General features: G+C 40.0%; 1 protein-coding gene across 2 annotated transcripts in view; it reads right to left on the bottom strand.

Annotated features, from left to right (window-relative positions):
- epha10 (EPH receptor A10) overlaps positions 1–22543 on the bottom strand; it is a 161155-nt gene that overhangs the window by 90991 nt on the left and 47621 nt on the right. The window lies entirely within an intron of this gene.

The raw sequence follows: 22543 nt of genomic DNA, 5'->3' as shown, positions 1-22543 counted from the left end.
GCCTGCAACCATCCATCCATCCATCCATCCATGTGCATGCATGCACGCATGTACACAAGCATGCACATGAATTACATAGTTCCTCTATTCTATTCTGTTGGAGGCAGAGGGAAAACAATTAGTGCAGCCCAAACCCCAGATCAGAGTAAAACAGAGAAAAGGAAACACAAAGAACAGCCTTTCAGTGTGTATGAGTGTGTGTTATTTCATTTATATATAAGAACATTTGGCAATTTTTCCTTCAATAGTTGATTTCTGTAAAAATGATCTTGCTAGTAATAGCCACCAGAACATAGCTCTATCTAAAAGTTTACCTGACATTGCCAGCTCAAAATGACAATGGCTCTGAAATGACCACATATAATGGACACTAAATAGTTTGGCTCGATCATCACTAAAAGCTGAGGAGGCACTCAACGTTAATTTTCTGATCCGTAGAGGAAGAATGAAATGTAATTCTGATTATTATCTGGGTGTATTTAATGAGACCCATGATGCGAATGAAAAAGACCAAGAAAAGAAAATTGTGATTTATTTTTTTCATACAGGGTATTGTGCATATACAGAATTCCCCATCCAATTGTTCTTTTATTTTTTTTTGTCTTTTCTACTTTGGAATTCTTTGCATTACACTCCTTGCTGAAAACCCCTGGGACTACCTAGGCAACTGAATATGAGTCAGCTATAGATCTGAATAAAAGAAACAGAGTTTGGCATGATTTTGAGCACAAAAAAAGCTTGAGAAGAAAGCCATATTTATTGTACATACCATGATTCTCACACACAAATACACACACACACACGCACACACACACACACACACACACATATATATATATACATATATATATATATATATATATATATATATATATATATATATTGCAGTGAAAGGGATAGATGGAGCCTGGGGAGATGGCAATCATGTGAAGTTGGAAGCAGAGGAGTGAAGTGTGAAGTAATGAGGAAAGAATGAGGGCTGCAGCTGTGTTGTGTCCAGCGGAACACACATAAGCACTCAGAGACGCCGGGCGCACATACACAAACTGAAGCCAGTCAGCCATGGGGACTCCAGAATGACAAATGACAAAATGACAAATGTGTCTTTAGGGAGCAGTGCAGCAGGAATTGAGTTCTGCGGGGTTAGATGAAAACACAACCCCCAAAACACACACACACACACACACACACACACACACACACACACACACACACACACACACACACACACACACACACACAAAAGGAAAGTTGACGGAGTGTGTGAAGACACAGAAAGAGTGATGTAAGAGCCAAGTGATCGATTACGGATACTGCATAAATATCCTGTTATCTATCTGTACCGTGTGTGCCTGCGTTTATGCTTGATCTATATTTGTCATTGTTGCATATGTCAGTGTGATAAAGAGCTGACAGGACGTTCACTTTATATGCATAGAATTGTCATCTCCGTGAGACTGACCACGCCAAATAAATCACTTCACATCTCTCTTTTTATCTCTGCCTCACATTGTTTTGGTCGCTTTACTGAGGGTGTTAACAGTGTTTGGTTTATTTGATTTAAATCTATGATAAGGAAGGTGATCTAGACTATGCCATAGTCCAAAGAAATGTAACTCATTGCTGCAGTGACAAAGACCTACCTTGCTCATTATGCGAGTGCAATAACTAGTACTCTGCAAGTGTTGATGTATGCCGTTTTTCTAATTTCCATAGCTGTGACAATTTATGCACAGACACAGAGGTGGCTCTGAATTTTTCTGTTTCCTGTGTTTTCTGAAAAACAAAACAAAACTAATGTTCAAGAGTTATCAGCTCTAAACCCCAAATGAACACCTCAGTTTAGCTTATCGCAGCAAAGCGATGGACACACACAAGTGCGCACGTATAAATGCAAACAATGACATCGGCGGGGATTTAATGCAGTACTATAGATTACACTTAAGGGTTCCTGTGAGTCAATGACACATGAATGGAAAAACAGACAGTGCCACACAGAGCAACAGAAAGACAGAAAGACGGGAAGAGAGATAAAGAGGGGAAGGAGAGACGAGAGATAAGAGGTTTGCCACTGGGGGTTATTGCCTTTCTCACACTGGGTATTGACTCACCCTATTAGGGGGTGGGCTCCTCTAGGTTGCTGTGTAGAATACATACTCACACACACCCGCACACTAATCCTTCCTAACTTTCGTGTTTGTACGGTTGTTGTAGTTTACATTGAGGAACTGATGAAACAGAAACACAGTCATATGGAGCAGCAGCTGAAATATCCTGGGCCTTTGGACTAATTGGCATCTTCCTCCTGTGAGTTGTAGGGAGGGTCTCCGACTAACATACACACATAACAGCTGAAGGACACGGGGGCATGGGAGAAGACAAGACAAGCAGGGAGAAAAGTGGAGAGGAAGCAAAGGTATCGATCAAAAGGGGGGAGCGGCATAAATGAAGGAGAGGAAGACAGAGTGTTTCAGGCATTAGAGGAATGGAGGAGCGATAGGGTAGCTGAAGAAAACAAGTCAAGGGGAATACGGAGAGGAATGAACCGTAATCCCCCCATGCAGAGTTTAATGGTTGGGCCCAGTGGTTTAGGACGCTAGTAGGAGGTCCCAAGGATGGATTGATCCAATCCCACAGACAGGGGTACAAAACTTTTTGTCTTTGAAAAAGAACAGTTGAAGGGTGAAGAAAAGTGGTGAGGACAAAGGCAAAAGTAGAGGCGAGGGTGAGCTCAAAAAAGAAAAAAAGAGGGAAAGAAAGCTGAAAGGAGATTCAAGGGGTTGAGAAGCTAGCGTGGTAGGGGTAATAGGAATTATCTCTGTAATGCTGTTTGACCATGCAGAAGGTCTGGGCAATGGATGGTGGAAAACATGCTGAGCACTTCACCCAGAGTGCCAGTCAAACTTTAATTAGAACTAAAGAACACATTAATGCATGAATACTTTCTAGGTAGAAATATCTGACTTATCAAAAATAAATAAATAAAAGTAAATGAAGAGCTACATATCAGACTCTACAGGCCTCAGTTAGCATGTTACATGTTAAAATTCATGAAAGTGCAATTAGAAAAAGACTGAACAAGTATAGCTTGTTTGGTTTGTAAAGTTGCATCCAAACAACCGATTTTAAGAGAGCTGTGCATAAGCAAACGCCTACAACTCTAAATGAACTAATACCACCATTCTCTAACCAAGTAGAACTTAATGCAGTTAATGTCATTCTGGGACATTGTCCTTTGGACGAACAATACAAAGTGCAGATGGTTAGCATTTATGCACACCTCGATATATCTCTTCTCAAGAATAAGAATCAGATAAGCCTGAACTGACTAAAATGACTTTTATCTGAAATAACAAGAATATACAAGATGCCCAGATGTCCTAGTACAAACATATGTTTGTGGATCAGCATGAAAAATTCCTCAAAACACCATGTGCACATGTGATCTTTGCATATCAGATGATCTGTGCATTCAAATTTTACTCTTAGTAATCACAAACAATGCCACAAATGATTTTAAACATTTAAATGCCTACACAAAAACTTGATTTCATTTGACGCTGAGGAAACAAATGTCTATGGCGTATGATCTTAAGTGATTTTGGGACAGATATTTTTATTTTTGTCAAGGGCATTTCAGTAACTGCTTTAACTTGAAGTAATAAGGTGCATTATTGCTGATGTATAGAGACAGATGATGGTCCCACAGAACACTGCATGTCATTTCACATCACCACATATAAAAAAAACTGCTTAAAAAACCCCCCAAAAATGTACAATTATGTGGTAGTCTCTCCTAGTGGATTTTCGAAACCCCTTAATCTTTCATTTGCAGACCTTTTCCTTTATGTCCACAGCCTTTTCAAAGACCGATAACATTTTCCCACATCCTATCCATCTCCCATCATTCACTTTTACCACCATCCCTTCATCCCTTTCCTCCCCCTCCTGGTGTAAATCACATCAGTGAGCGGAGCAGAGCAGCAAAATCCCTTCTTTCTGAGGGAGGAGATTAGGAGTGAGCACAGACAACTGGATTTAAATAAAGATCACCTTCCCTACAGTGCGCATCCTGAAACTGAGCAGGGATGGATTCGCTGTGGGCATTTAGTATGTGTGGGTGTGCGTGTAGGGACAGTCGAGACAGAGGTAAGCAGAGAATGACAGAACCATTTTTTTTAAAGCCTATATATGCACAAGTATGTCTTTCTCTATGTTTGTGTGTCTGTGCAAATTTATGTGAATACACTGTAACCCCCCAGCTTCAGGATCACACAGGCATTTCTGTTGTACATGATTATCACCTGGCTTGTTTTATAGAAATGTTTTAGAGAAACATTAAGCACTCAGAGCTTTTGTACAAACATGATGTGTAGATAAAGCCTTCTCATATAATTCTGACAACACATGCTTTATGCTGTGCAGGTTACCAAGCAGTTTATTATTATTTTTAAATATAAAACTGAAGAAAAGGACTGAAAAAGCATGTTAGCTGAGGAATCTTGTAACATAATCAATATATGTGTTACAAAACCATAACCTATTCATTTGTGTAATGATATTCAGAATTTCCATTTTTGTTTTTTTTCCCTTTAGAACAAGAAAAGTTTAATTGGAGTTCTGCTGGATGGTATTTAGATGACTAATTTTGATATATGGTGTAATACGACTCCAAGACATAAAAAATTAACACAGAACATGCTCGCTCTCAAAGGAATAGTGATCAACAGCAAGGAGAAAAAGTTTTTAACTTAAAAAGAAAAAAAAAACAAGAGCCTGCTGGACTTTAAAAATGTCACCTTAGGGTTTGGAAAAAAATTTTTTTGAAATCCCACAAGGAACCCAACGGCTATTGTCTGCTGACATAGCCTCTGGGGACATGGGCCAATATTTTGAGTGCTCCAGCACAGACAGCAGATATATCCGGTGAAAATGTCTTTTTCTGTGTGCCTGCTGCTGTTCATGAATGCATCGAATTTCAGCAAATGTGTTTCCTATTTTCCCATTAATGTGGATTATTTACCTGCAAATACCAAGCACACTTAAACGTGATGGCGTGGCACTACTTGCACTACAAATGGAAGCCAGAAAGCCCCCCATACTTAAAATCTGGTCCCTTGTACAAATTCTTGCGCGTTGCACATATTTAGACTCTGCATATTCATATATCAATCAACACAGGGCAAATTAAATGATAGTAACACACAGAAATAAATTATACCAGAATCTGTGCATACATTTTGGACTAAGAAAACAGCAGGTAAAAATCAAACTACCACACGATCCTCTGGAAATACAATAAATATACACGACTACAAACCTGATACAAATACCAAACACACAACAAGTTCACACGAACAAAGAAAACCGATGCAAGCAAACTTTGCACTCAGGGAAAGAACAAAGGAACAAACCACAGCTAAAATCAGAGCACTTAACATACATTATTAATAGCGTACACTAGGTTTTACTGAATTACAGGCAAGGACTCAAAATAAGTCAGAGGCCTGTTTCTGTAAGATTGAATTCAAACAGACAAGAGCCCCGGTATGTTTTCAGCATACTTCTAAGGGAAACAGTAATACCTCCTCAGCATGGATGACAATGTATTAGATTATTCAAAGTTTATCCTCAATTTATATATAATCTTCTCGCAGTGTAATCAGAGGCAGTTTATGCATTAATTTAGAGTGTTAAGGCATGCTTTTCTCAATGCCACCCCATTTATTTTACTCAGTTTACATTCCCTTAATGAGCAAAAGAGGCAATTTTTCATCTCACAGTTTACTCTGTGGTCTTAGGCAGAAATTTGATCTGTTCTAAAAGAATGCAGTCAGCACACTCAAATTGCATAAAAGAAAAATTTCTCAAATCCATCAATTTGTGACTTACAAGCTCCTGTGCTTGGGGTTTTAAAAATTCTTATATCTAATTCTGTTTCCTGTCCTCGAGCAAAGCCTGCCTTTCAGCAGGGGCAATGGCATGACACCACTTGTGCCGGCTAAAGTGATGCATGTTAAAATTTGATGAGGCCTTTTTTGGGGATCTGAAATGGACCTAAAATGTTAAGGTCCTGGCCTCAATCAAAATGAGTCAGGTAAGAGGTGGACAGCAGCTTACTGGGGCTAAAATATTTGTACTGACATAAACAGCAGCAGAGCAGGAGACTGAAGAAGAAGAAAGGATAAAAAAAAGGATAAGGAGGATAAAAAAAGCGAATCTATAGAGGGGAGAAAGGCAAAGAAGGCAGTGATTATTAACCACTGCCCTCTTTGCCTTTGTCACACTTAGTTTGTTCTCTTGAACGGCAGGCAGCCAGAAAACAAAAGGGTTTTTTTCTGGCGTCACAACTCAGGAAAGGGTAAAATGGTTCATGTGCCATGCAACTGAAAGAGGGTGTAAAGTATTTGAAGTAGCAAAGACAGAAAAAAAGAAAGAAGAAGAAGGGGACAGATATGAGGAGAAGTGTTGTTCTGCTTGCCGGCCAGGTCCTACTCTGGCCCATGATTCATTGCAAATGAAATGTCACCCTGGCAGGCAGTAATGCAGACCGGCCCACTCCCCTGCAGCCTAATTGAATTTTACAGCCATATAAACAACAGTCAGCCAGCAGAGAGAGAGGGAGAGAGAAAGAGACAAAGAGAGTGAGAACGAGGGGTGTAAGTTATTGATGCTGGTGTTTATAGGTGGGAGCTTCTGATGTGCCATCAGAGAGTGTGTAAGGGCCTCAAGGGAACTATAGCACAAAGCACACAGATGGAGGGAACGCCAAAGCAGGATTGCCACTAACATGACTCCCTGAACTCACACAGATGCACATATAATCATGACACTAAATGTGCTTTGAGATGCATATTTGCTAAATACTCCAAGATGCTTTGACCAGAAGTGCACAAGTGACTGGATTTCAATAAAAAACACCTGGTGTAAAGTTTAGGAAAAAACAGTTATGACATAACATATGACATACAAAACTTAATGTAAAGAGCTGAGAAGTCCGCAAATTCTGTTTTTCAGTGTCTTATAATGCTGTCCCTATTTTTCAAGGATTTCATTTTCAGTTAGCAACAATAACATATATAAATACTTCATAATTTCTTTGGAAATAAAAAAGTGCTTGCAGAATACTCGAGTGTGTTCTCCCCTGTTGGATAAGTAAGATGTGCTGGCAGAGCTTTTTTCTGCAGATGACAGCCACTGAGGACAGTATAGAAACAATCAGCAGTGTCCCCTCAGGCTGCCCCGAGGTCCAGGTCAATTTGTCCTATGCTAACAGAGGACATCACCTCCATGACAGCCAGGCCGTTTGGCAGACAGACAAAAAGGTATCTGCTGCACCTGCACAGAGTGTTTCCTGCAGCAGGAGAGAATTTCTTTAACATCAACAAATCAAAAGATCAGATCGAGTGGATGAAACCATTTTTCTTTAACACAAGACATTATAAAAAGATAAAATTATGTTTTATTAATTAATTATGTTTTATTACTCCTGTAATTGTCTACTTTATTTGACCAAGATCAACTTTTCACTTTGTCCACGTGTAAAAAAAAGTACAATTCTATGAGCAGAACGTTTTATGAGATGATGATTACGCAAATGAAAATAGCAAATTTAACTGGCAACTTGTCACTTTCTTCATTTTTATAACACTTTTCTAACAGTAGATCAACAAAGCACACTGAAAAATGTACTCCAGCATCAGCTTCATCCCTGTACAGATGGACAGCTCGAGGGTTAAGAAAATATAAAGGGGAGGCAGTAGGAACTCTTACTTCATTTATTACCACTTTTGCAGGTCTTCCTGACAAGTGCAGTTACCACATGCAGAGAGCCACCCTTATGGAGAAAACTGTAAAGCTAGGCAGGTATGCTCTGTGGAAAATCACGAAGAAATATTGCCTTTAGCAACTGACAGCTAGAACAGGATTTGACTTTGGACTCCAACACCTTACTGTATGACTTGCAAACAACAGAACTTTTGGCAATATAGGTTTTCATTCCTCGCGGTTTTGCTCACTAAAATTGAAGAAAATTGAAGCTTTATTTGAAACAAATTAATTTATAAATATTTAGCATGTTGTATATTATCATTCAATATTTTTATAATATTTACATGTATTCAGTTTTGCTTTATTAATTTTGATATCACATTAATTAAGATATTTGGTTTTATCATATTGTATTGTATTTTTTTCTGATATACACAATTCTACTCATTTAAGCTATTGTTTTGTTGTTATTTTATATTTTTTTCATGTATTTCTCTTAATAGTGGTAACCAAAGAATCTTCCAAATCAGGGCATATTTTAATTTTTTTTAGTAAATTTAGTAAAGAAAAAGTGTTTTATTTGTATAACTGCATCCAAAATTAATAAAAAAAACCCATTTTTTTTTCAGAAACTGCATTACTTTTCCCAGAAATGTAATAGTACACATACAAACTACTTTGTATGTGTACAATTTGTAGTCTTACTTATGTATTTGAAATGAATTGATATAGTAATAACAATCTTTCAGTCCACGATAGTCAAGATTTTGTTATTTAAATTTAGCAGAATTTAAATGCAAATAATGGTTAATTTAAATGTAAAGAATGTAAAAATGATTTAAATTTGTATCATGTTTGGGATTTCTCCTTACCTTCCACAGAGTGTAGCAGGAAGATACTGTATAAAGCAGGCAGGAAAGCTGGTGTGGAGATGGGCAACAACTGTAAGCAGGTTAAAACAGCATAAATGAAACTCCTTATATAACGCGGCTGGTTGGATGTGTAGAACAGCATGGGCTTGGACATAAGCTGAAATTGGCTGGCATTGAGAACCACCAATCTGCTGGTGCTGTGGTCGAGCTTGACTTTGTGGCCGAGGTTGACTTTGTGTCTTGCTTGAACACTTTGTTTCCATTTTATTTACCATTTCTGCAAGATTTTCTTAATCTTTCAAATATACCATTTTTAAGCTCAAAATTGTGGAGCCCAACAGATTGATACTGTAATTGCAAAGTCAAGGCCCACGACTGAGTCCATTTTTGTTTAATGTTACCCACTCCCACAACTCTCCTCAATTTTTAGCTATTATATATATCCTATCAAATAACAGAAACAAGTTTCAAAGGGTTCTTGGATCATCAGCTAAAACAACAATATCTAAGGCTCTAAATCTACTGTACTTCTGATATGCTTGTGAATTCAAAATTCCAGTATTCCCATTCTGTCTCCAATGTGTCAACATGTCCTGCAAACTGTTTTTTCTTTGATTTAACAGCTACCAAATGTGTGTGTCAGTCTTCCTGCCTGCTTATTCATATAAACACTTAACAGCTAGTCTGCTTGTTTTTGCTGTCCATCCCTCCTCTGGCCATCTGTCTTTCTGTCTAATAGTTTACTGTCTACCTCTATCTGGCTTACAACTGCTGCCTCAAAAACTGGGATGAGATTTATCCTCGTGCCAAATGAGAATAACGACACAGAATAGATGAAGCTGGCTGGGTGAGACGAAACCAGAGAGACGAATAAAAAACGATAAGAAGCGAGGCTGCTTTTGCACACAAGTGGATGTGTATGCAAGCATGTGCATGCATTAGGATGGTAAAGACTGAATGTGCTACAAAGTGTATTGTTGAGACAATAAATATCTGTCACATTAATGTATCTTTATAACAAGCTGACTCATTGTGTTATCCAATGTTTAACTGATGCATCTTTCACGCATTTTGGACACTAACGAATGTCAGTTGGTGACGGAGGATTCGGGACCTTTTTTTCCCCCAATTTGATAAAGAGAAATTGCACTTGTAGGTGTGTGTTTGTGCGACATGTTCCCAGCTCAGCAGGACTCCAGTACTCCCTGCTGACTATGACCTTCCCATCAAGCAGGCAGTCCTGTTTTTCTCCTTCCCCGTCCCCTTCGCCCCTCCAAAATCCCTCCATTCTGCTGCCTCCCTTTCTCTTCAGTCATACATCCTTACTCCTTCCCTCTATCCTTGCCTCTGTCATCCCTTGATCCACCCATCCCGCTCTCTCCGTCAGACTGGATGATTCTTTGAGTCCTTGATCCAGAGCATGGAAAGGGGCTTCATAAATACACCATCCATCACCGCCGGCAGGGCCAGTTAAAACCACATGACATACATGACTTTAGGTGTGTGTGTGTGTGTGTGTGTGTGTGTGTGTGTGTGTGTGTGTGTGTGTGTGTGTGCGCCTTGTGGTTTCTCAGTGCCAAAATAGCATATACAGATGACATATAAAGCACAGCCAAAAAAACTAAAGGTAAAGTGTATGCTCAGTCAACTGTGATGTGTACACACATCTTATGGATAAGCTTCCATGTGTAACGGCCAAGAGCATTGAAATTCTGCAGAAAACATTAAAGACACAGAAAAACAATCCACTGCATCAAACAAGTTTAAATAGCCCTAACCCTGAAAAAAAAAACACACAAAAAGAAGGCAACGCCAGATACACAAAACGCTGCAATGTACAATTTCTGCGTACGTGTGTATATTCTGCATGAGATGGTCAACCAAAGATGTATTTCACAAGATGCAAGTCTGTATTTGTCTTTGTGTGTCTGTGTGCTGCATGGCAAAAACAACAACAAAAAAACACTAAACATGAACACACATGTTTGAACTTATGTTTTCCCCGGGTCTGATTTTTCAATCTGTGTAAACATGGCGATGGTTCGTTGCACCACGCAGTCTCTCACTGTTGCGCACTCCGCCCTCTCAGTGTGTCGTGTGTGATGGATGATAGGGAGGGAAAATAACTAATTCAACAGTAGATTTACATTGTTCTGGATGGTGGTAGCACAACACAAAGAGTCACGGAGAGAAAGCAGGGGGAGGAAAAAAAGTCAAATGCACCCTGAAAACAGGTGAAAACTCCACTGCTGTTTGTAAATATTGTTTAAATGTACTCTTGTCACACACAGCTTTCTATATGAAGCCTGGATTTACGGTTTTCCAGGACAGCACATCTTAGCCAAAGTGTAAGTGAGGTAAGCGGACAGTCATTACCTCATTAAGGGGTGGTCATTTAATCTCCCTGAAGGGAAATATTAAGTGTGTTTCAGGTTTAAAAACGGCAATAAAATTCTACATTAAGAGGCAGGCGAGGAAGTGGAGACATATTCTGCAAGACTCTCAGCCATATAGGAGTTCAAGACCTATACTTAACGACTTCACTTTTGTTCAGCTTTAGCTTTCATTGTTAAGAGCTACCTGAATCTACTATCATTTTTGCACACTGTTTGGTTAGGTTTGGACATGAAAAGTACTTAGCTGGGGTGAGCAAAAGATCACTAGTGGGTTGAAAAACTTCACTTACAAAAGTATGCTATATTCCCAAATGTATTTGCTTGTCTGCTTTCATACAACTTGAAGAGTGTGTTTATGGGATTTCTTTTCAACTATTCTTCCAGAATCACATTTGTGAGGTCTGACACTGATGTTGGACAGGAAGTCCTGACTCACACTCTCTGCTCCAATTCCTCCCAAAGGTTTCTACCAGGCTGAGGTCATGACTCTGTACAGGTCAGTCAAGTTCTTTAACACCAAACTCACTCATCCATGTATTTATGGACCTTGCTTTGTGCACTAGTGCACAGTCATGTTGAAAAAGGAATGGGCCATCCCTAAACTGTTCCCACAGAGTTGGGAGGATGAAATTGCCCAAAAGTTCTTGGTATGCTTCCTTTCACTGGAACTAAAGAACTCAGCCGAAATCCTGAAAAACAACCGCACATCATTATCTTAGTTCCACCAAACTTCGCACAGGGCAGTCAAACTGTTACCTGGCAACCAACAAACCCAGACTCGTCCATCAGATTTTCAAACAGAGAAGCACTCCAGAGAGCACGTTTCTACTGCTCTAGAGTCCAGTGGTGGCGTGCTTTACACCACAGCATCTGACACTTTACATTGCACTTGGTGATGTAAGGCTTGGTTGCAGCTGTTTGGCCATGTAAACCCAGGAAGCACTGTTCTTGAGCTAATCTGAATGCCACATTTGGAGGTCTGCAGAAAGTTGAGGACCTCTTTGTGTATTAGCACTTGCTGATCCAGCTGAGTTGATGTTGTTCCCAATCACTTTGACTTTGTTATAATACCACTAACAGTTGCCTGTGGAACCTCCTGTTATAAAGCCCTATTGTCTATATTACTGCAATTTTTACAACCAGAGGTTTAAGTGTCTCCTACATAATTGGGTTACTTTCTGTTGATCACTGATTACAGTGGATGATTACTTTCTACTCAGCCTGCTGAGAGATGGAGGAGGGCCCCTGCTGGCCATATCTATGGGACTGATTACAAGTGATAATGCCCATTATATATGCTGGTTAATGTTGGAATTTTCTTTCTGTTTACAGACAATGTTAAGATTCCTATCAGCCCAATCAGATCATCTTCAGCTAGATGAAATGACCACCGAATAAAGTGATAACTGCAGAGGAATGTAGGAACTTACATTTTCCTGAGAAAGATTAAATTATGATAAAAGACTTTGTTTGATTCACCTTCTTATTTGATGGAAAGGGAGATAAAAAGGAAAAAAAAAGGTTGAGAAAAGTAACACGCAAGAACAGGGATGACTGAACAAATGGCATGAGATAAAGCTAAAGAAACAGCAGAGAGCGAGATGGAGTTTTGTTTGCTTCAATGATTTAGAGACACTCCTGAAAAGACTCGATTTAATCTATTTAGACTGTGTGACCAGTTTTCCTCTTTGTTCCTCGTGGGTTCTAGGACATCATAGAAATTTAAACCTCATCAAGCCAAAAGTTTTACATTTTCAGAGTGTCATCTATCAGCTTCTGTTTATATCTGTGGGCAGCTGTGATTTACAGTTTATAGGGGAACATATTTGAGCTTCAGTACAGAATCAACCAGGGCTTGTTTATGGTGGTTATCATCAAACATAAATTTCAAGTTGCAAATAGCTTTAGGCTAAAAATGAAATGCGATTAAGCACCATTTCCCTTTTGTCGATTTGTATCCTCTTGATATGAAGAGTTCAGTTTGTTATTATTTGATTATCTTTGGAAAACTACAGGTATAAACTTATCCAAAGTCATTTTTTTCTAACTCATTTACGGAGCCCAAGCTTGATATTAGGATCCAGTGGAGCTGTAGTAACCCTGTGTCTTTCTCTCTCTCTTTCTCCCTCAGTGGCCCCTCTCTCTCTGGAACCTCCACCCACCTAACGCCCTCAATCTCTCAATGTGCCAATTGGACCAGAGGCCCTGCAGGAGACCTCAATACCACTACACAGTGGAAATGTCACCCATAACACTCTACTCAGGATGCCAATCACTTCACACTGTTCCCCACTGTGAGCATTTGTGTGCGTGTGTCGGGGAGAGAAAGCGAATGATCAAGGGGCATGTCCATGTGTGCAAAGAGAGCATGAAACAATTATTGCCAGTGTGACAAAATCCCTCATAACTCTACCAGAATATAAAATTAGATTTCGCCAAAGTGTACGTCTAGATTTATGGCTTTTGCTCAGTGATGTGTGAGCATCTGAGTGTAATGAGCCTGTCCATCCGAGAGGATTATGGGTTGTCTGGTTAATATAAGGACTACAGGTGTTTGTGGAACTGCACATGATTACACATCAAAACAATGAGAGTGTGCGTGCGTGAGTGTGCCGAGTGATAAACAGGCCTTAGTTAGGCGTGAAGGCAGAAACAGATGGAGTGGGTTACGGACAAATAACACACATGAGCCTGTGAGGGAGTGGGAGTAAGCCCATGTCTGAGCATGCATATGTAGTGTTGTTTGTTTCTGGGAGTGTTTGGGATGATCCGTGCATTCAGTATATGGATATGCAAATGCACGTGTCCAAGAAATCTTAATGTACACATACATGGATATGTGTGGGCGTGTGCATTTACGTGTGTTATATTTAGAGCGCAGTGGCGCAGGTGTCTCTGGAAAAGCCGTCCATTTCAGTGGAATGTGGGTTGAGTCGTGCGAATGCGTATCAGTTTGCACAAGAGAGGGTGCATGATAGGGAGGGTGATGACGAATGACAGGAAAACAAGGAAGGCAGGGGGATGGAGAGCTAAGCTGGCAAAGGCTGGCATGCCAGGCGCACTGTGGAGCCAGGGGGGGCGGGCACTCTGTCCTCATGGCAGGCCCCTCTGTCGAGCTGTGAATACAGAGACAACAGCCGGCATACACAGACATAGATACGCAGGGTAGATTCAAACAGGGATGGCTGCACAGCTCATCACATACAAACTCACAATGTAAACGTTTGCCTTGAAACATAATGAAGCAGTGCAGGTTATTGAAGATTTACTTTTATTTTAAAAAAATGCAGTGAACTGAATTTTAAAGATAATTGTACATCGAGGTTTTTAGTCATACTTTAAGTTAAAGGCAACTCACTTTTCAGTCTTACAGATGTTTTGCCATTTGTTTTAATGACTAACAAAAATAAATTTTCTTTTTCAGTGCTGATGACATATTACAGTCACGTTATTAGCATTTTCCCTATGTGGGTTTTCTCTTGGTGCGCCTGTTTCCGCCCACAGACATGCATTAACTCTATGGGCATGGATGTGGGTGTCTATCTCCGTGTGTTAGCATTGATGGACTCGATGGGCTCCATTACAGAAATACACCCCTGTGCTGAACAAGCCCTGCCTCACATCTTGTGTCATGGCATATGTCAGCACTGACAGGCTCCAGCCCAAAACCATTAAATAAATGAATAAATAAAACAAATAAAAATACAAATCAACTTGTAACTGATAACCATTTAATCACCGCATACCACTGTACAGAACACGCAGATCTACTAGAGTGAGTGACAAACTGTCTTTAACACTAATTGTGTAAATCCAGTTACCTTTGACTTAACAATTCTCAACACACTTTGACTATTTTATTTCTCATTTCACTCCTCCTGACTTCAATGAGACCTGTAGTAGTAAAAATAATAGCAGCTTCCTCTTAAGACTTTGTTTCCAATAAGCACACGTGTGTGTGTGTGTGTGTGTGTGTGTGTGTGTGTGTGTGTGTGTGTGTGTGTGTGCACTCCTGCGTTCGCCATCTTTCAAGTGTTTTGACAGAATAAGTACATTTCACTGAGGTTAAGTGGGGGCAGACAGATCTATACACTGATCCCACATCAATTTGGAACAGATGGAAAGTTATTAGTAGAGCTTGAATAGGGATGGAACGAGGAGACTGTGGGACAGCAGGGCATTTCTGAACACTGCCTTTCCATTAACATTATAATTTTTTTCATATTTTACTATGAGGAGGTGGGGTGTGCAGCCAGGTAGCATACATGTATGGATCTGTGCACATTTCTTGCAAAATAACGATTTTTCCCCCCGATTTTTTTCTATGGAGCCCAAGAAAAAGAACTCTTAGACGCAAACACAAGCGTCGTAAATCATCTAGCACATCCAAAATTCTTCTGCTGGGTCACTTCAGGACACCAGGAATTACACAGCCTTACATAATGAGACTTAGCATTAATCTTTAATCTAAGATGCAGCTTGTCGTCAGCAAGCCTTTCATGTGCCAGAGTGGTTCAACTGGGATAGCATAGCACGAGCCTAAGGGCCAGCATCTGTGGAAGAAAATCGCTAGCTTGAGCCTGCCTCTGTTGTTTTTATATTTAAGTTTTCCTGTTTAGTCTGACAGAATATAATTGAGCTTTAATGTGTATTCTTGCTTTCATTAGCACCAGAAATTATCACAGCGGAGAAATGTCCTTGCCATTTTTCAAAACTAGGCATAGTTTTCGATTCAGGAAGTGCAAGACGGCTCCCATAAAAGGAGCCTTTAATCAGTGAATTTAGAGATACTTGGTTTTACTGGGTGGTGATTTGTTAAAACATGCAAAACATAGCTGAGTGAATATAACATGCTTCTCAAACCATAAGTCAACTTAATATGTTCCCCGTGGAGAGAAAAATGGTGCTACGCTTATCGGCTGTGCTGTTAATCTTCCCCCATTGTTTCACTTTGATTTATATTCTATTTGCTGCTGAGTAACGCGGTTTCTCCACAGTGATATTTAAAATTCTTACTAAGTCAGGTTTACATTTTAAATGTGTACCATATGATTTAATTATAATCACCAAAAATGAGTGTAACTAATCTCAAGTCTTATGGCGAGCAATATTTTATGCAACTGAATATTGTATCACACCTCAGCGATACTGTAGTGGCTAGAAAATAATTACTGAAAGAGGAGGAACGGTATAACAAAGCAAAGAGGAAACTGGTATTCCAGGGAATAAAGCTGCCAGTTTCTTTTGTTCTAATGTCTTTTTATTTCTTATGAACACCAAAGTTTTCATGTACTTAATAAGCAGGAGCTGCTCTTACAGGATAGTTCCATGTTTTACTGAATATTTGATTCGGCTCAGTGGTCATGGGTGAGTCAGAGAGAAATGAGGCTGTCATGTCGGGTGAGTTAGCAACCTGATTAAGCTGGATGCCAACCTTTTCTAACTTTGATGCATTCATGTTGGCTCTATTTAATTCATGAGACTGGTGCGGAAGAAAAGGGGGGGGAAAGAGAGAAAAGGATGAAGGTAACACATTGCAATTTCACTCTGCCTAGTTCTCACCTTTTCACGCTTTGTTTTTTCTTTCTCTTCAACTTACCATTATCTCCCTCTGACCTCCACTTTTTTTCTTTACTTACAGGTCAAGTTGGGTTTTTTTTACTTGTTTTTTTAGCCTTTAACCTCTAAAACTCATCACCTTTACTCCCACTGTCTTCTCCCTTTCAAGTCTACATCATCTCCCTCACTTCTCATTGTCATTTTTCTTAGCGTCATCTCTCTGCACCAGCATTGTGTGCGTCTCTGAAATAATCCTCAGCTTTTACAACTCATATTTTATGCATTCCGCTTTTACGCAGAGTGACTAACAAACAGTGAAACGACGAGGAATTTGTGACAGCTCTTTTTTTCCCTTTTTTTTTTTTGCAATGCTATGCATTCCCTTTCCAATTTTTCTTCCTCCTCCTCAACCCCCCCAAAATACATTTTCACCTCCATCTATAATGCCCCCCCCAACTTAATTCCTTCCTTCCTCATTCTCCCTAGGTGAAGTAAGGCAGGGGAAAAATGAATAGCGAGTGCTTGGCCTCCCTCCAGCACACATTTTCAATATCCAAGGGACATTTTAATGGTACTTTTGTAAACAAGCACACACATAGATGTCTGTATGTCTATGTGGGAATGCTCTCTATTAGTGTGTGAATGTTTGACGGGTGTGTATTTGTGCTCTTTGCCCACTTGTTGTATGGGTGTCCAGCAAAATAAATACATCAGATGGTTGGCTCAAAAGAACACATTTGTCTTTCTCCCTGGAGAATGTGAATTATTTAAAATGAAAGCTGGGGAAGAGAAATGACTAACAGTAGCAGGTGACGTGGCTGGAAAGGAGAAAGATGGAGAAGGATAGCGAGGGGAGACCAGATGGGCAGGGGTTGCACCTAGCCAAAAAGAGATAGTATAAAGATAGCAAAATGTAAGATAAAAGGAGAATGAATGATGAGTCAAAAACATGAATATGGAAAGTGGGAAAGATGCTCTATCATAAAGGTTAGGATGTGGTTACAAATCACTGGCGAAGGACTGGAAAGCTACGCAAATAGAAGTAAAAGAAATAGAATACAATAAGACTTCTGTCTGAGACAAAAAGAAATAGGGAAGGCTGATAAGGACATGACAAGAAGTGACAACAGACAGAGCGGAAGATGACTGCAACAGAGGGAGCGACTTTGGAAACATATGATTGGCTACTAGTGCCAAATTTGAGCACGCAAACACACACACACACACACACACACTTTCTCGCTCACCGCCCTGTACAAACGCATTGGATAATTCTCCAAGCTTCACCAGCAGATTTCAGCCTGTTAACCTGCCTCGCCCTGCTTCACCCCGTCTTACCCTGCCACATGGTCACCCCGGGGGGGGGCATGAAACAAGAGCTGGAGACAGGAAAAGCAGAATGTTGATGGGAAATATTGAAAAGAGACAAGATAAAAAAAACAGAAAGTCAAAGAGGGAGAAAAAAAAAGGAAAAAGGTAGAGGAGGAGAGAGAACGCAAACAGTTTCTTTAGAGGAAGTCGTGAAGTGTTGCTCTGATCAGCGAGATAGAAATTAAATATACAGTCCTTTGGCAGCACAGGGAGCGCGTTGGGGGGTAAATAGGAGAAGGAAATAAAGGTGCATGAGGGGGGAAAGGGGAGGAGAAGGATGGCGTGTAGTAAATTACGGAGGGAAGGAGAGCAATAGGAAGGAATAGCAGGGTGGTGAATGTGATGGAGCTGGATTGTGAAGCATCAAACAAAGATAATAAGAGAATCCGCTGAAGGCATGAGGCAAACTCAGTAATTATATAGAAAGAGCAGCCTGCCTTAATTAGAACAGGATGGAGCTCATGAGTGTGAGAGAGACACACGCAAAAAAAAACCCACACATAATTACACATGTACATCAAACACACCATTTCTGAGGTAATATATTACGTAATTTTTTTGCTCCCTGGTCTGTTCCTGTTGACGGCTATTCATAATGAGACCGAAGAACATATGTGTGCTCCTCACAACGCGTGTCTGACTTGTGAATGCACACAGGGTCAAGATGTACACATCCAAGTCGTCCTACCGCTCTGGTTTTTAAACTCGCTCTCCTTTTTTGGCCTTTTATGTATTTCATGAGGAAGCTAAGTGGACATAAGCTCTAAGTTCTTCGTATTTACACTCATCTTCACAAGCAGCAGCAGTCTTGCGGTCCTCTGAGCAACAGCGGATTAGTTGCATGACCTAAATCTTAAACACCAGGATCTCCTCTTTTCATCCTAGAGATACTTGGTAGTAACTCAGTTGTAAGAGACGACTTCAACACCACACACATTTTTGTCTTTTTTAGGTTTTCTATAATTACACATTCATTCAGTTTTGATGCAGAAAGCCGTCGAACTGGAGAGATGAAAGCCAGACGAGAGCCACCGCATGGCTGGACACATAACAAATTTGCTCTTTTGCTGAGTTTTTTTGTTGTTGTTAAATTAAGTTAAATGTCCTTTAATACCTACACTTCCTAGGTAAAAACTTTATAAAAAGAATTATGACAGCAGTTGCCATAATCCGAAGTAATCCAGCATTCCTTAAATCTTCTGTGACCCTTACAGAGGATGCGGTAATAATCCTCTTCCCTACTGCACTGCACTGCACTGCACTATCTGTTTACACCATTATCAGTAGCTTCTCACTGGCTCTTCGATATTATTGACCGGGACTGAGACACTTAGTGCATTTTCACTAACTCAGTTAAACAATTACGCTCAGGAGTAAATAAGACATAGAACCTGTGAACACCGTATGCAAACGTACACGGGAATCAGTTGAAGATCACAGCTTTGTTGTGTTTGTTGCGATTTACTGCTTTGCATTCTTTTTTTGTTGTACTTCACAGCAGCTACTCATTCATATTCTTGAAGGACATGTGCATGAGGATGATTGCGACACATATATAAACTCAAATGTCCTTGCGCACAAAACATTTCTGTAATCTCACTATCCATTTTTATGAGGTGCACATGGAGACCTGATGTCTTTCTCCGACACACAAAATGAAATTTAAAAAAAAAAAGTGTGTGTGTGTGTCTGCTGTGAGATGTGTCCTTAGTATAAGTGTGTATGAGCAGTCCCAGCGCAATTCCCCAGTTTAGTGGAGCATTACAGCTGATCAATAGCTCTGGTGCAGTGGGAGATGTCTGGGCTTTGGCTGCATATTCATACCATTACAGCTGAAGTGAGGAAAGAGGCACTACAGGGAACGTGTGTGTGTGTGTGTGTGTCAGCAGACCACTCTCATGGATAATGACATTCTCTATCACCTAGTGGACCACACAGTTACTTGCTAAACTGCACCCAGTCAAGGTTGAGCACCGATAGAAGCAGTCTAAAACGTCTCTCTCTCTGAGTCTCTGTGGACTCGCTGGCTTTTCTGTGCCATCACTGAGACTCACTGTCCTTGTCTACTTGCTCTTTTGGCAAGATGCCTGACATGTTCTATTCTCCCTTTACTCCTTCTTTTCCTTTAAAATGTTACTTTTTTTTGTTGGTTTCCTGTCAGTGCTTTCTCTCTTCATCCATCTGCGCGGTGCTTCCCCGTACCACATTGTTATTCTCCTCCGAGTTTCTCTGTTGGTTTGTACATCAGTCAGATTCTTCTGTCCGCGGCGAAGATTTTATTGTCGAAAAAGCATTGTCAGTAATTACAAAAAGCAGGACAAGCAACACATACTTTATTTGCACACGGCCCAACTGCCAATATCATTAAACAATTCTCAGCTCCAACTGTCAAACTGTTACTGCAGAACCAGAAAATGTGCAACGCAGCCAAAGTTCTGCACGACTTATCACCAACTTTACTATTAATACTATTTATACTGGATTTTTTTCCTTAACTATTGGTTCCTCTCAACAGCTAGGTGTTTTGCAGAACTATTGTTGGCAGAAACTTCATAAAGTTAATATTGTTACGGCCCATCATTTACAATGACAGACAAGATATGTGATGAATTACCATATCGGTTGTTAGATCCCACTAAATGAAAGCATTCCAAAAGCGGCATATGGTACAATCATACCAAAAAATGTTAAGGTTAAGAAAATATTATGTCCCTGCTATGACTTAGATGAGAAAACAGCAGTCTTCACTGGAAGATCATGCGATGTACAAGTCCACAGGTAATGCACAAGGTCATCGACATCCCGAGGTGTCTGAGGGAGAACACTTACTGCAAACGACCCCGAACGTGATGGGTTTCATGGCAACGGCAACAAAAATTGTTGCTCACCTGACTTCTTCCCCAAAATGAAAGTATAGTTAAAGGCATGCTGCTTTGACACAGCAAAGAAGACGTGCAGAGGGAAGTGGTCAGAATGAGACTTCAAGGAAATGACCTGAAAACAGCAGGAGTGCTGAGAGCTGTGCAGAGCTTCAGACAGAGACAACCTTGAAGTGGACAGCAGGCAAACTGAATCCAAGTAAGGTTTTGACTTTTTATGGATAGACTCACTGAGCCTTTTAGCTATGTTGCCGTTTCTTATATATTTTAGTTAGTAGCACAATGAGCTTCACTTTGGAATACAAACACGCTGATGTAAATTACTATTGTTAATCAAATACACAGAATCAATACATTTTTAATAAAAAACCACTGCAGGGATCAATATGAGATCACCGCACCAAGTTCAACAGTCTAAATTACTGTCCCATGACTGCACGTTACAGTCTAGTCAAGTGACTCCAACACCCACATCACATTGCACAATAATTCAAGATGGGGTGTGAAAACTAACAGCGAGAGTCAGGCGTTCAAACTGCTGCTATTATATGAGCAATTGTGACAAAAGATCGCAATACTGTCCGTTTCAGTTTACGTCAGAAAGCAACACATCAAACCACCCGCTAGCTTACTAATGGCAGCACTTCGTGTAGGTGTGTCTGTGTGTTAATCGGGACATTTATGCCTCATGAAAGAAAGATGTGTTGTCAAGCTTGGGACACGGCCTTCTGAAGAAACAGTACACAAAGTCATTGTGTTCACATTCACACACACCAGGCTCTTCACACTTCTCATACTCACGGTACACACACCATGCCTCACATGCCAATATGTGTGACAACGTTTGGACATAAACACGAAATATTTTAACATCTCTGACAAGTCAAGATCCTCGCAATCGATGGCACTGTCAGTATAGAACAAAAGGAGGCACAGTTTGAAAATGAATGAGAAAGGTGTCTTTGTACTTCTATTGTCTGCCCTCTAAAAACATGACCACTGCGGATCGTTCTTCTTGTCTAAACACTCGTTAACATTGATTTCTCCTTTCTGTCCTTGCTCACCTGCACTTATTCCCTTTCCCTCGTTCACTCTTACAGTATCTGCTGTATCTCTGTGTGTGTCTCAATACAGATGTCAATTTCAGAGTCTTTTTAACTGAATTCCTGCTCCTTTTTGAACATGGACGTTATTTGGAGTTGTGGTTGCTCGTTTTCCTTTTGTTTGCTTTGTTCATTTGTCTCTTTTAATTCTATTTTTTTTTTATACTTTTTCAACATGTTCAAAATAAAGATTCAATCAATCAATCAATCAATATATCTTCAACAGAACTATACAGCTTTATAATATTTGTAGCTGCTAGCAATATCTGCCTGAACCTCCAATGTAATTTGGAATTTGGATTGGCTCTAATGCAAGTGGCACTGCCATTTAACACATGAAAAAAATGCCAATTTCACTTAGTTTGCATACAAATCATCAGTTTTGATTGCAATGCAATTATTTGCTGTATTTTGTATGTGCTATTCAATACACTGACACCGGTTTCTAGCAAAAATTCAAACCAAGTTGTGTTTAAAAGAAAACAAACAAAAAAATCACACACAGTTTTTGTTTTTTTCCTGTTGTGTTCCTGCTCGCTGTTAGTCCAGAGCATTCTATCAAAGAGCTAAAACACATGAAAACATTGCTAATT

The sequence above is a fragment of the Copadichromis virginalis genome, linkage group LG22, assembly GCF_057382275.1.
Source record: "Copadichromis virginalis isolate Kocher_CV1m ecotype Utaka linkage group LG22, C_Virginalis_male_GT1.1, whole genome shotgun sequence".
NCBI lineage: Eukaryota > Metazoa > Chordata > Actinopteri > Cichliformes > Cichlidae > Copadichromis > Copadichromis virginalis.
Note: the sequence above shows the minus strand (reverse complement) of the source record. Positions and strands in the feature narration are given on the sequence as shown.